The following is a 13,395-nucleotide window of genomic DNA, read 5'->3' as shown; positions in this document are numbered from 1 at the left end:
TTGACATCTGTTTTCTTGGAGTCTGGTGACTATGTCCCTCCACTCTCTCCTTGCCTGTAGTGTTTCTTCGGAGAAGTCTGATGTGAGTCTGATTGGTTTCCCTTTGAATGTTATGTGTTTCTTCCCTCTTGTCAGCTTCATTATTTTTTCCTTGTCTTGGATTCTTGAGAGCTTTACTATTATGTGTCTTGCTGTATTTTTCCTTTTGTTGTGGAAGTTTGGTGTTCTTGCTTCTTGTATATCAATTTTCAGCTCCTTCTTCACGTTTGGGAAGTTCTCTTCAATTATTTCCTTGAATATTTTCCCTGTTCCTACACCTCTCTCCTCTCCTTCTGGGATTCCTATAACTCTTGTATTTCCTTTCCTCATGGAGTGAGATAGTTCTCAAAGTCTTTCTTTGGTCTTTTTCCTTCGTACTTCTCTTTCCTTTTCTATTTTGGTTCTTTTTATTTCTGTGTCTTCAAGAGCATTTATTTGTTCTTCCATTTCATCTATTCTGCTTTCATTGTTTTTCCCAGAGTTCTTTAGTGCCTCATTTAATTCTTTTATCTCCTGCATTTCTTTTGCTTCCCTCTTTAGGGACTTGATTTCATTCTTCTGAGTGTTGTTTTCTTTAATGACCTTTATCAGTTTTTTCATCATGGCAATTTTAAATTCTTTTTCTGGAAGGCTCAGAAGTTCTTCCAAGTCACCGTAATTGCAAGCTGGTGTGTTTGTGTTTGTTTGTTTGTTTGTTTTTTTTTTTTTTTTTTTTGGTGGTGTCTTTTTTCTGAGGCATTGCTACTTTGCTTGTAGTTTTTCTTTTCCCTGCTGACTCTCTTCTAATTTGCGTTATGCATTGGGACACTGTGCCCCTGGTACTGGCTGACATCTTTTTGGTGTGTTCTTTCGGGAGTTTCAGAAACTGGCAATCCAAACGACTCAAAAATTGTTATGCCAGAAGTCTAGTGAGGCAGTGGTACTTTGAGTATGTTAATGGTCACTGTCACAGAATCTCTCCTTCTTTTGTGTTTAGTCACAGAATTCCCTGGAGGTGGGGCAGCTGGGTTGCACTCTGGGTTCCAGATCTCTGGATCCTCCTTTGGGCTCTGACTTCCTGCCAGGTGGGACCGGGCTTGTGGAGGCCTTCAGCTTACCTCTGACTGAGCAGGGAAACTTCTCCCTCTGGCTCCACAGGGAGCCTTCTGCCAAATTCAAGCAGTCTTTATTGAAGAAAGGTCCCAGTTCTAAATGGCACTTTGGAGACAGGCACACTCTTCCGTGTGCCCGCTCTGCCCCAGCCATGGGTGCCCGTTCCCCGTCTGGGTTCGGACTGCTGGCCTGAAAGGGCCTGGCATGGGCAAACTTCTCAGCTCACCTCTGGCTCCTCCTGGAGCCTTCTGCCAGTTTCAAGCAGTCTTTATTGTAGAAAGGTCCCTCTTCTAAAAAGGCGATGCTGGTACGCACTCCCCTGCGTGCCCCGTCTGTCCTGGCCTTGGGTGCCCGCTCCCCCTCTGGGCTCGGGACTGCTGGCCAGAAGGGGTCTGGCGTGGGCGAACTTCCCAGCTCACCTCTGGCTCCTCCAGGAGCCTTCTGCTGGTTTCAAGCAGTCTTTATTGAAGAATGGTTCCTATTCTAAAATGGCGATTCGGAGACAGGCACACTCTTCCACGCGCCTGGTCTGCCCCAGCCATGGGTGCCCACTCCCCCTCTGGGCTTGGACTTCTGGTCAGAAGGGGCCTGGCGTGGGCGAACTTACCAGCTCACCTCTGACTCCTCTGGGAGCCGTCTGCTGGTTTCAAGCAGTCTTCACTGAAGAAAGATCCCTATTCTATGGGATGTTGGTGATTTTTTTTTTCAGGTCGCTAGGTGGCGCCAGAGATCTCTCCTAGTTTCCTTGGGGAGCTGTTTTTTTTTACCCTGTGGGACAGAGGAACAGAGTGGGAGTGGTGGGGAAAGCCTCAACGGCTTTGGGGTGCTGTGTCTGCCTTGTGCCCCACCATCGTGGGGATCCCATGCCCGGAATTTCATGCCCCGGGTCTCAGTTCCAAAGCCCTCAAGTCCAGGATGCAGGCTGTAGCCCAGTTCAGTGTCCACAGAGATGGCGCCTTTTGCACCCCGCTCCCATGTCCGGGTGCCTGCATTACTCAGTGAGGGACATTCACCTCAGTGAGGGCCCCCACGTGTCTCCCCGCAAGACTAGGTCGCAAGCGCGGGGACCTGGGCAGCAGCCATCCACGTATCCTTTTCCAGCACGCTGCTTTTCCTCACAAGCTTTCTGGCTGGCCTGGGGCTGTGTGTAGGTTTCTGGGAGTCTTTGTTTTTCTCTAATGGCACCTGAAGCCGTTAGCTCACCTCCATGGCGAATCCTGCAGGGTTCTCCACAGCTCCAGTTCACGGGGTGTGGTGGCTGAAATACTTCCTTTCCACTCACAGTCCCACTTGATGGTAGTTTGTTCTTGTTGGTTGTTTCAGTTTTTTTTTTTTTTTCCTCCTTTCTGTTGGTCGGAAAGTGCCGACTTTGTGGGTGGGGGAGGGTAGCAGGGTTCTGAGCTTTCCTCCCTTCTAGTCCTCTTTTATGGCAACTTTCTTCTTCGGGTAGTTTTCTGGAGTTGTCCGTTTATCTTCCGTGTCCCAGTTCTCAGTGGGACCTTCCGCTTTTCCTCCCTATTAACTTTTCTTTATTTTCTTTATTTATTTTTTATTTTTTTTTATAGAGGCATGCTTTATTTATTTATTTATTTGTTTGTTTTGTTTATACATGCACTGGGTACAGTCAGAAGCGCGGGAGGGTGAGAGAATTCACCAGAGCCAGAGCGGGGAGCAGAGCAGGCAGAAGGACCCAAGTACACTGCTGAGCGGAGCAGCGGGCGGCAGGAGAGGTCTGCGCGCCATGTGGGACCCTCCTCCAGTGGCCGGGGAGCAGCCGGGGATCGAACCGGCACCGCAGAGGCTGCGGGCAGCTTCGCAACCCAGCGCTCAACCGCTGCGCCACCGGGGAGGCCCCCTATTAACTTTTCTTTAATGGGAGATCTTACTTGCAGCATTTCCTCGCCGCCATGTTGATCCACCCCCCACATTTATTTTTTAAAAGGAATTTTAATAGCCTTTTTTAGTGTTTTAATAATTTGTATTATATTATATAATTACAAAAGATATGTTTTTCACCTTTGTATTAATAACTATACCTCCATTTGAAACACAAATGGAAGTGTCACTTATTGTAGACAATAGCACAAAGAACACTTTTGATTCTGTTCTTTCAGTGGTTTGTGACCTGGAACAAACTACAGAAAGACTGAGCTTGCCATGTAAAGAAAGGAAACAATGTCTTATGACAATGCCGAGTAAACCAGTACAAAGCTATACAAGTTGTGAAGTCCCTCATCTTAGGAGATATCATTAGACCTTCCATTTTACACATGTCTTTTAGTACTATTATTGAAGGAGACTATATTTCAGAATACAAAAAAATTGAGGAGTCCTGTATATTTTTGTTCCCATTACTACCTTGTCAGCCTCTGTGGAAGCTGTGTTATATCATGTCTATAGTAAACTCAATGTTCTCAAGCAATACTTTCCAAATAATTAACAAGGCACCTTGCATATTTTCATAAAGATACGCATGTATTTTCAAGTTATAATCAAATGTGTAAGATAAAATGTAATATGGGAAAGATCTCCTTCTCTATATTCTTTAAGTTTTTATTTCTAGGCAATCAATTCAATATTTCTTGTGATTCAGAAATATTTACTTGGGGATTATTGGATGTTTAGACCTCTGTTGTCATAGAAAATGATACAAAGGGCCTCCCCTGGTGGCACAGGTGGTTGAGCGTTGCGCTGTGAAGCTGTCCGCAGCCTCTGCAGCACTGGTTTGATCCCAGCCAGCCAGCGTGGGTCCCACATGGTGTACAGACCTCTCCTGTCGTGCCCGCTGCTCCCCTCAGCAGTGTGTTTCGTCAGTCTGCCTGTTCTGTTCCCTGCTCTGCCTCTGGTGAACCCTCTCACCCTCCCATGAATCTGGTTTGTACCCTGGTTCTTGTATATATGGATAAATAAATAAATCTTTAAAAAAAAACAGAAAAAAAAGAAAATGATAAAAAGAGGGGCCTCCCCATTGGCGCAGTGGGTTGAGCACCGCCTGTGAGGCTGTCCGCAGCCTCTGCAGTGCGGGTTCAATTTGCTGCCGGCCAGGGAGAGACCCACATGGTGCAGCAGACCTCTCCTGCCTCACCCGCTGCTCATCTCAGCAGTCGATTTCAGTCAATCTGTCTGCTCTGTTTCCCATTATGTCTCTGGTGAATCCTCTCTCCACCCCCTCTGGCCTGTACCCCAGTTCTTGTATAAATAAATTTTTAAAAATTTTTTAAAAAAGAAAATGATGCAAAGATATTTAAGAAGGTCCCTATCACTTATAATTTTAATTGGTAAAACAAAATTTAAATACATAAAGTCATTATATGATAGCATAAACAACTACCATAGATATGAAACACCCTGAACTGGACTTGTAAATAAATGAAATCTGCATAAAGAATAAGGAAACAAGTATTTCTAAACATCAGTATTCTAGAATAGTGAATTGTGCTCTGGGTACAAAAAAGGCTATAAAAGAAAGACTCTAACTGGAGCTAGTACTCAGAAAACAGGCAGATATTGATGAAAAAGAACTGATTTCCAGTTATATGCATAGTAACTTTCTCCTATATTTTAAATATGTATTGTCTCAGAGCAATAGACTTTCTGATGATGATCCTATAGTCCTTATTCTAAAGTATTTTTCTATGTCAGATATTTTATCACATAGTTTTCAATTATGTCTTCATAGTACTCTGTGGAGTGCTATAAAGTACTCCATGAATTTGATAACCTGGCAGCATCTCAAATGGAAATGTACCAAACTGAACCCATCTATATCACTTATGATCCACTTCCTCTTCTTGTCTTCTTTACATAGGCAATGGCAACATTATTCCCATGTTGCCCAAGTCAAAAAACACAAAGAGTACTAATTTAGGCTACAATTTTTGTTTATTCAAATGTCAATCATTTTTCAGGTGTCCCTCAAACTATTTGCTAAATGTTTTCCAGATGATCTCACATTTTTATGTATATGCTGGTTAACCTAACCTAGTTGTTGCTACCTCTTTTTCCTGGTTCTCACCAGTTATTAATAAAATTCTCTCTAAAATTATACAATTGCAATTTTTCATTTTTGTAATAAAACAAATCTCCAACATTGTATATAAGTACTTCAGAGTTCCTGAAGCCCATGACTCCTGGAAAACCCACTCTACAGGGGAATCAGAGGAAGGCTGTATTTCCTAATGCAATGCCAGTCTGAGGATAAAAAACAGATTCTTTGTATCAGAGGAGTTCAAATTTACTAACTGCTTGTGTTTAAAAAGAGAACTCAAGCTTCAGATAAGACTTCAATTTTATTTTTGAACTTTACATTTTATTTCCAATTTATATCTCAATCAACTTTAAGAAATAATTTTGATTTCTATCATTTATCAGGCATTATAGTACTTTATGAAGTATCCAATATTCCAGTGAGGTTGTTGTATTTCAGACTCAATATTATAGTAGCAAGGTTGTAAGGTCAGTGGAGTTTGAGGGTAGGAATTTCAAGGAACAAATATTAAGAGAGTAATTTCCAAATGTCAAACACAGCATAAAGAACATAAGAATCATTACCCTCAGAGAGTAATATCAGGATTTTTTTAATACCAGGCTACAAAAAGCATATACAGTTATATTTTTTTTGTTTTTTTATATATTTTTTAAATTTTTTGTAAAGATTTATTTATTTATTTATACAAGCACTGGTACAGTCAGAAGCACGAGAGGGTGAGAGAATTCACCAGAGCCAGAGCGGGGAAAAGAACAGGCAGACTGACGAAATACACTGCTGAGAGGAGCAGTCTGCTTGGCATGAGAGGTCTGTGCACCATGTGGGACCCTCACCCTGCGGCCTGGGATCGAACGGCACTGCAGAGGCTGCAGGCAGCTTTGCAACCCAGTGCTCAACAGCTGCGCCACCAGGGGACGCCCCAGTTATATTTTTTAAACCGCCCTTGGTTTTTTTTTTTTTGTTTGTTTGTTTGTTTTGTTTTTTTTTGTGCATACTCAATGAAATCAAAGTTGAGATGAGAAAACAGTATTGGACAGGCAGCCATGCTTATTTTGTGGAGGAAGCTTTAAACAGGAGGAACAGGTGAAACAAAAACCTAACCATACTCACAATGAAAAAAAATATTTTCACAGCAGTTTTCCAAAAACTGTTTTGTATTATCATTATTTGCATGAGTACCCCTATTTGCTTGTCGGATTGCAATATGGCTTGAAAGGTTACTGAAGGAAACCATCTTTTCCCTTATTCTGAAGGAGTAGTTATCTTTAGGACTTTTTTATTTATTATATGAAATATTATTGTATGAAAAACTATATAGGATGTCTCAAGATAATTAGAAGCCCCTAGAAATAGGTATATCATTGTATTTTTTGTCTGTAAACCTGTGGATAGTTGATTCTGTACTCATAGAACACATACCTACTGTTCCGTTATGTAGTTTAAATGGGGTAATTGATAAGTTTCTCAGTATTGATTAGCATTTTCTTGTGAGTATTTAATGCATTACTATTCCAAGGCAATCATTAATTGATTTATCCATTTCAGAACCAAATAGTTTTCTCTTGAATTATTTATAAGAAAAACACAATTTAAAAAAGGAAATTAAAGATGACTAAAGAATAGTAACTTCAGGCCTCCCTGGTGGCACAGCGGTTGAGCGCTGGGTTGCGAAGCTGCCTGCAGCCTCTGCAGTGCTGGATGGATTCCCGGCTGCTCCCCGGCCACTGGAGGAAGGTCCCACATGGCGCACAGACCTCTCCTGCCGCCCACTGCTCCCCTCAGCAGTGTACCTCAATCCTTCTGCCTGCTCTGCTCCCCACTCTGGCTCCGGTGAATTCTCTCACCCTCCCGCGCTTCTGACTGTACCCAGTGCTTGTATGAATAAATAAATAAATATTAAAAAAAAAGAATAGTATATTATACCTTCACTCAAAGTGCAATGAATTTTTTTTCCTAAATGACCGTTGCAAATAGTTGCATAAACAAGTTAAAGAGATAAGTTCATTACATAATGACTATATATTTACCTACTTATTACTTAGATAATCAACAGGAAATATTTCTCAAGCATCCAGACATTTTGTAGTAATAATTAGGTACCAAGAGAAACATATGCTGAATGGTTTCCCTAAACTGATAAATTCTCTAGCAAATAGAAAAAGATTGTAATTCTATATATTTTTATTATTAATGTTCAGAATATCTACATACTTCTACTTATTTTCATGTTGCCACATCTATAACATTTCAGTGCTCAAAATAGAGCTATCACTTTATTCTTATTCTTTTACTAAGGTTGACTTAAAGAATTCAGCTGTGCCTTAGATCTTAGTCTATTCCAATTCATTCATTCTTTTACACAGTAATTAGTATATTTAGAATTATAAAAATGAAAGGAAATTATATGCCTGCCAATAAATGAAATTATGCCATTCCATGTGGTTTCTTTAATCCTTTTATTCTTTTGATTGTGTTTTCTTCTACATGTTGACAAATTTGTAAAATCCAGTAATCTACAAATTGTTTTCCCAGTTATTTCTACAGTGGCCAAATTTTCTTGGATTTTGAAGCTGACCTTTCAGTCACAGCATCCTACCAAATGAGTTTAAGTTTTGAACCTACAATCACTTAACACACATAAAAATTGCACAAGAAACTAAATAGCACCCCCCAAGCAACTAAATGTATAATTAGTCGCTGAAACTTCATGCCAAGAGTGCAAATTAGCCACTCAATTGCACCTGCAACTGGTCACCTGCGGGTTCAATTAGACACATGTAGTTTTGCCTGGACAATACGTATCTGTCACAAAACAGTTGATTTACATTTTTAGAGCAAGAAAAGGCACTTACCTTTTAGAACTTTCCTGAAGAACTCAGCTTTGGAGTAATTTCTTATATACCTAGATGTTGCGTGCTTTCAGGCAGTATTCTTCAAACATTTTAAAAATGTAATAAATTATCTCTATGCTTACTTTTCTTATAGTAAGTGTTTAGTCTGGTGGATAACACAGAGTGAAATAATCTGTGATTCTGGATCTCTGAGAATCATTACATCTAACTATGTGCTCAACAGAATGATGACTGCTATTCTTTAACACAAACTGATTCAGGAACACCAATACTTACTCAGGTTAACATTGTGATTTTCTAAACTCAACAATACATCTTCACATGGAATTTACATATTCTTGAGGCACAAATTTTATTTCAAGTAGAATGTTAAAGGAAGATAGTATTAATAAGTCATGATCTTATTTCATTAGGTTTTACTATCTACCACTAAATTCACATGTAAAACACTTATATTTGGGGTGAAATATTTCATTTGAAAGTCTTTAAAATAAAATTGGTGACATGTTTTCTGGGAACAAAACTAATAAAGTTTTGAAATAATTTCTGTGTGATTTTCAAAAACTATATTGTAAGAAATAATAATACCATAGGCAAGAAACTGGCTTTACAACGTCAGTTCTGTCCATGCAATCAAATGATCAAATTATTGGTTTATCAAATTATCAAATTATTGGTTTGTAGGACATGCACCAATTTTTAATCTATATTAGAAATATTCTTTAAATTTACTCATTTAAGTGACTGTAAATATGCACTATGCTGTTCGGGGCGGGGGTAGCAGTGGGCGGCAGGAGAGGTCTGCGTGCCATGTGGGACCCTCCTCCAGTGGCCCGGGAGCAGCCGGGGATCAAGCCAGTGCTGCAGAGGCTGCGGGCAGCTTCGCAAGCCAGTGCTCAACCTCTGTGCTCACTATGCGGTTCGGATCTCAAAAGTGCTGACTCCATTGGAGTGAGAGTTTCCAGTTATGACTCAAGTCAAATGCATGCAACTACAGTATGGATCTACTGGGGGCAATCCATGTTACAAAAACATAAGCATGCAATTCAGTTGGCACTAAAGAGGAAGAGGGATATGAACCACTAACATGAGGTCCAGGAGGCCAATGTGAGAGTGGTGATATTTGGAGTTAGAACTCCCCTTGCAGCATCAGCTCATCTGGGAGGGCAATTTTGCTTCTCTAGGCACAATTACTAGCTGCAGATGCCAAATCTGCAGAAGGTTTCAGAGGCCTCATAGGCATGGAGTCCAAGGTATCTCAGATAGTCTTAATAGGGCTCCTATCTTTATACTGCTTTCAGAAATATGTTATCAGAAACACTTGTTAATTTTAATATGGGCTTGGCCACTCAGCATAGTTCTGATTTTTAATCTTTCCTTGCCTTGCAGTGTCTGTTTATAAATGTATTCATGAAAGAGTGGTTGCATTTTAATTGTTAACTAAAGGCACTCTATCTCAATTGCTCCCACCTCTAGATCAGTACAATATCAATACATAGAAGGAAATACTTCCCTCTTTCTCTTTAAATCACCCTCACTATTGGTGAGATTTCTACTTAATGAGCAAATTAAGTCTTATTATTACTACAGATTCATGGATATTTAATTTATACCTTGGCGTTATAATACAATGTTATATTATTGATTTTGTTGTTCAGCTGTTCTGGCTTAGTCATGGGGAGTCCTTTCAGTTTGCCCCATTTCCATTAATGAACTCTGTGTGTGTGTGTGTGTGTGTGTGTGTATGCGCACGTGTGTGAACATTTCTGTATTTTCTAGCACTAGAAGATGTCTCAGACTATCATGAATATTACCTGGTCCAGCCTAAGAATAATGTATTTCATTTTATTTGAAAAAGTTAATAGAAACTAAAACCTGGATACTAAGTTGTTATTTTTTGTAACTTCTTGCAAATTATACTTTTAACAAAGTTAAATGGGTTTTATTGTGGTCACAGATTATTAATAGGAATCTGTTTTCCAAAGCTGTTCTTTGTGGGTAACCCAAACATAAGAAAGTTATAATTTTTGACAGGAGAGTAAACTGCCTAGAGGAACCATCACAATGGAATGTGAGCAAGCCTTGATGAATCCCTCATGCTATCCAAGAGTTTTACAGTCAAATAAAATTTAGCAATGAAATAAATCTAGCAAATATATTGAGATAGGCATACCTGCTCAAATTTTTTCATTTTTCATTCTTTTGTTCTTGCTTTGCTATGAAGTTCTGCATAATTTAAAAGAAACCAGAAAGTTGACATTAGGTAGACAATTTGAAGAAGCACTTAAAATCTTAAGCAACTCTATCTAAAATTTATTGAATAGTATATTTATTGTAATATTGAAAGTCTTTTGTCACAAGTGGTATTCATTTGCTTCTACCAGTACCAATTTGTAATCACTGTAAATCCTTATTTTCCGATATACTTTTTGACTAAATTTGTCTATATTTACCATTTTGAATAGGCCTCACAGAATTTGATCTTTACTAGAATTTGTAATTTACTAAAGTTAATAATATGCTATCATGCAATTTATGTGTTAGTATACACAAAAGACCTCCTGTATCTATCATGTCAAATCCAAATTCATTACCCACTAAAATTTGATTACATAACAGGAAGTAAATAAGAATATGAGAAGCTTAGGTTTAGATGTCAAGATCAAACATTTATAGTAATTACATATGCAAGGTAAACTTATAGTTGATAGTCCTATCTCTTCACTGCTTATTTTGATATATCCAACTCAGTGTTATTTTGGAAGTATAAAAGGTATTTTCCTTCTCATTGACAATGGAATATAATGAATACTACATATTACCTCTTATATATTTTATCACATATATTTTACATCATGATTTCTTTGTGTGTATGTGTGTGTGTCTTGTCCCCTTCCCTGCTTTCATATTCCAGTGACCAAAACACTTTCTATACATTAAATAAAGAATTTGAAAATTTGAAACAATGTGATCTTTAGGCAAATTACTGATTTTCAATTTTAAAAAATAGGAGCTTACAACCTCAATATTAAAAAAATAAATCTTACTTCTTTGTTTTCAGAGATATCTGATGACAGACTATAATAAATGGCATAATAAATTGTGCCATTATTTGCTTTTAATGGTAGTGAATTGTTTAACAACTTTCTGAATTTTTTTTTTCAAATCTCATATGGTTCAGAGTCCTTTGAAGTTCCCTTTAAAAAGAAATTTAGCTTTCAACCACTAAGTGCCCATAACATTCTCCTGGGACCCATGTGGAGACATAAGTCTTACCACATCTATTCATTTCCCTCAGGAGAGAAACTTGACAACGAGCAGGCACATCTTCATCAGAGACCATATAGCTCAATTCTTTTATAACAGATAGATAGAATAAGATTAAGAGTGCCATCTTATATATACCTCTTCACAATGTAGCTCTCCTGTTAGTGCCAGATGTGTTTTCAGGAAGGCTACTGGCTGCAGTAGCTCTGCGCTGCACCTGGGATTTGCTCTTTTATAGAAAGAGGGCTAATTGGGTTAAATATCTTGCAGTAGGAAAAAGAATGTCAATGTTTACTTTCCTAAATTTCAATATTCTAAAATCTTCCAAGTGCCACTTGACATTTAAAAAAATATTTTCTATTTTTAAAGAACTAAGATTTTTTGAAATCTCTCAGTTTAGTGTAGCAAAAAAAAAATCCTATTTGTAGTCAATTAGACATACATAAGTTACTAAGGATTAGAAAGATAGATCCTCTTCTAAGCACTATGAAAAGCTGGGGCAGTCATTAGCACAAGTTCAAATTTGGTTCTAGCATATATGAGGAGGTAAACACCCTTTTCAGGTCTTTGCTTCTATCTCTCCTTCTTGTCCTATTATTTCATTATGTCCAAACATTTTTTTTCAGAGTAAATAAACTAATTTATTAACAAGAGGTTTTCTAATTTATTTCTTATGAAGCTCTATTTTTTTCCAGTAAATTTTACTGAGCTTGACATTTATAGCTACTATATGCAAATATATTGCATCCAGTCATATTTTAGGTCATTTAATATTATATTTTTAACACTCATACTCATCTTATCCTACCCCATGGGGAAATGTGAATATAAAGACTACATGGGCCTCCCCTGGTGGCGCAGCGATTGATTGCTGGGCTGCAAAGCTGCCCTCAGCCTCTGCAGTGCCAGTTCGATCCCTGGCCACCTGCGAGGGTCCAATATGGAGCGCAGATCTCTCCTGCTGCGCCCGCTGCTTCCCTCAGCATTATATTTTGTCGGTCTGCCTGTTCTGTTCCCCACTCTGGCTCTGGTGAATTCTCTCACCTCCCCGCACTTCTGACTGTACACAGTGCTTGTATGAATAAATAAATAAATCTTTAAAAAATTGAAAAGTAAAATAAAGACTACCTACATGTTTAGAAATGCTAAAATAGGATTGCACAGATAAAGTATTGCTGTTACTTTATCTAAATAGCAGGGAGCAGTACAAACCTAGACCTGTGTAAATACATTCTGTCACATGAGGGTACATTAATGGAGTCAAGACATGATTCCAGAGAATAACCAAGATCTACATTTCTCTCCTACTCAATGTCTTCCTTTCTATTTCCCTTTTGCCTTACTCAGAGCATATTTGCTCAGAAAGGAATCAAAACAAAACTACAAGAATATAACCTTCTTTCTCTCAAATGAATTACCACCAGTGTGGAACAGTATTTAATTCAGGCAAATAACCAACCGAACCTGTTTTTTATTTTACCAAAATTTTAGAGAAGATTTGTTTCATATTCTCACCCCCATTCTATTCAGAGATACCAATTTCAAGCTTAGGTCAATGGAATTTCTATTCAATCTCAAACTAAATCAATCAGAAGCCCTTGTTTAAAACTAGTCCCATATTGCTGGGATTTCCTCATAAAGCCTTTAAAATCATTTATACTTTAAGTTCTGGTGTTATTTCACCAGACCTTCAGTTTGAAGATGTCTCTTCAATGTAGTATGGACTCATGAAAGTCAAAAAACTGAAAATCCTGAATAGCTATTTTACCAAGAGTTTAATTTCTTCTTTGAAGCACTAAATGCAGCTTTTAAGAGTTAGAAGAATGAGATACTTGTGAATTATTCTACATTCTTTATTTTCAACTACTCAAAACACAAGATGAACAGACATTGTCATATGATAGAAGTGAAATTAATGTGTTTGATTTAAAAGAAATGTCTGTAGCTCTGAAAGTCCATATGGGATATGAATGAGAGTCACAATGATACTGTTTCTTTGAGGTATTTTTTTGTTCTTTATTTATTTTATATCATTTTTTATTTTATTCTGAATTTGCAATAGCAAGTATTTAAAAATTCCATTGCACAGTAAAATATTACAACTGGCAATCCCAGGCTACAAATGGGCATGATTAAGAATTAAGAAGGTAAAAAGGG

At 38.2% G+C, this 13,395-nt stretch overlaps 1 long non-coding RNA gene across 2 annotated transcripts in view; it reads right to left on the bottom strand.

Moving 5' to 3' along the window:
- The window catches only part of LOC129146746 (uncharacterized), a 421,527-nt gene that overhangs the window by 283,466 nt on the left and 124,666 nt on the right, over positions 1–13,395 (bottom strand). For both annotated transcript variants that reach the window (XR_008553891.1, XR_008553890.1), the window contains exon 2: positions 10,145–10,197. This is a non-coding gene — a long non-coding RNA (uncharacterized LOC129146746). The remainder of the gene's footprint in view (positions 1–10,144; positions 10,198–13,395) is intronic.

This window comes from Talpa occidentalis, unplaced genomic scaffold, assembly GCF_014898055.3.
Source record: "Talpa occidentalis isolate TD23 unplaced genomic scaffold, MPIMG_talOcc4v2.1 talOcc4.4, whole genome shotgun sequence".
NCBI classification, from domain to species: Eukaryota; Metazoa; Chordata; class Mammalia; order Eulipotyphla; family Talpidae; genus Talpa; species Talpa occidentalis.
Note: the sequence above shows the minus strand (reverse complement) of the source record. Positions and strands in the feature narration are given on the sequence as shown.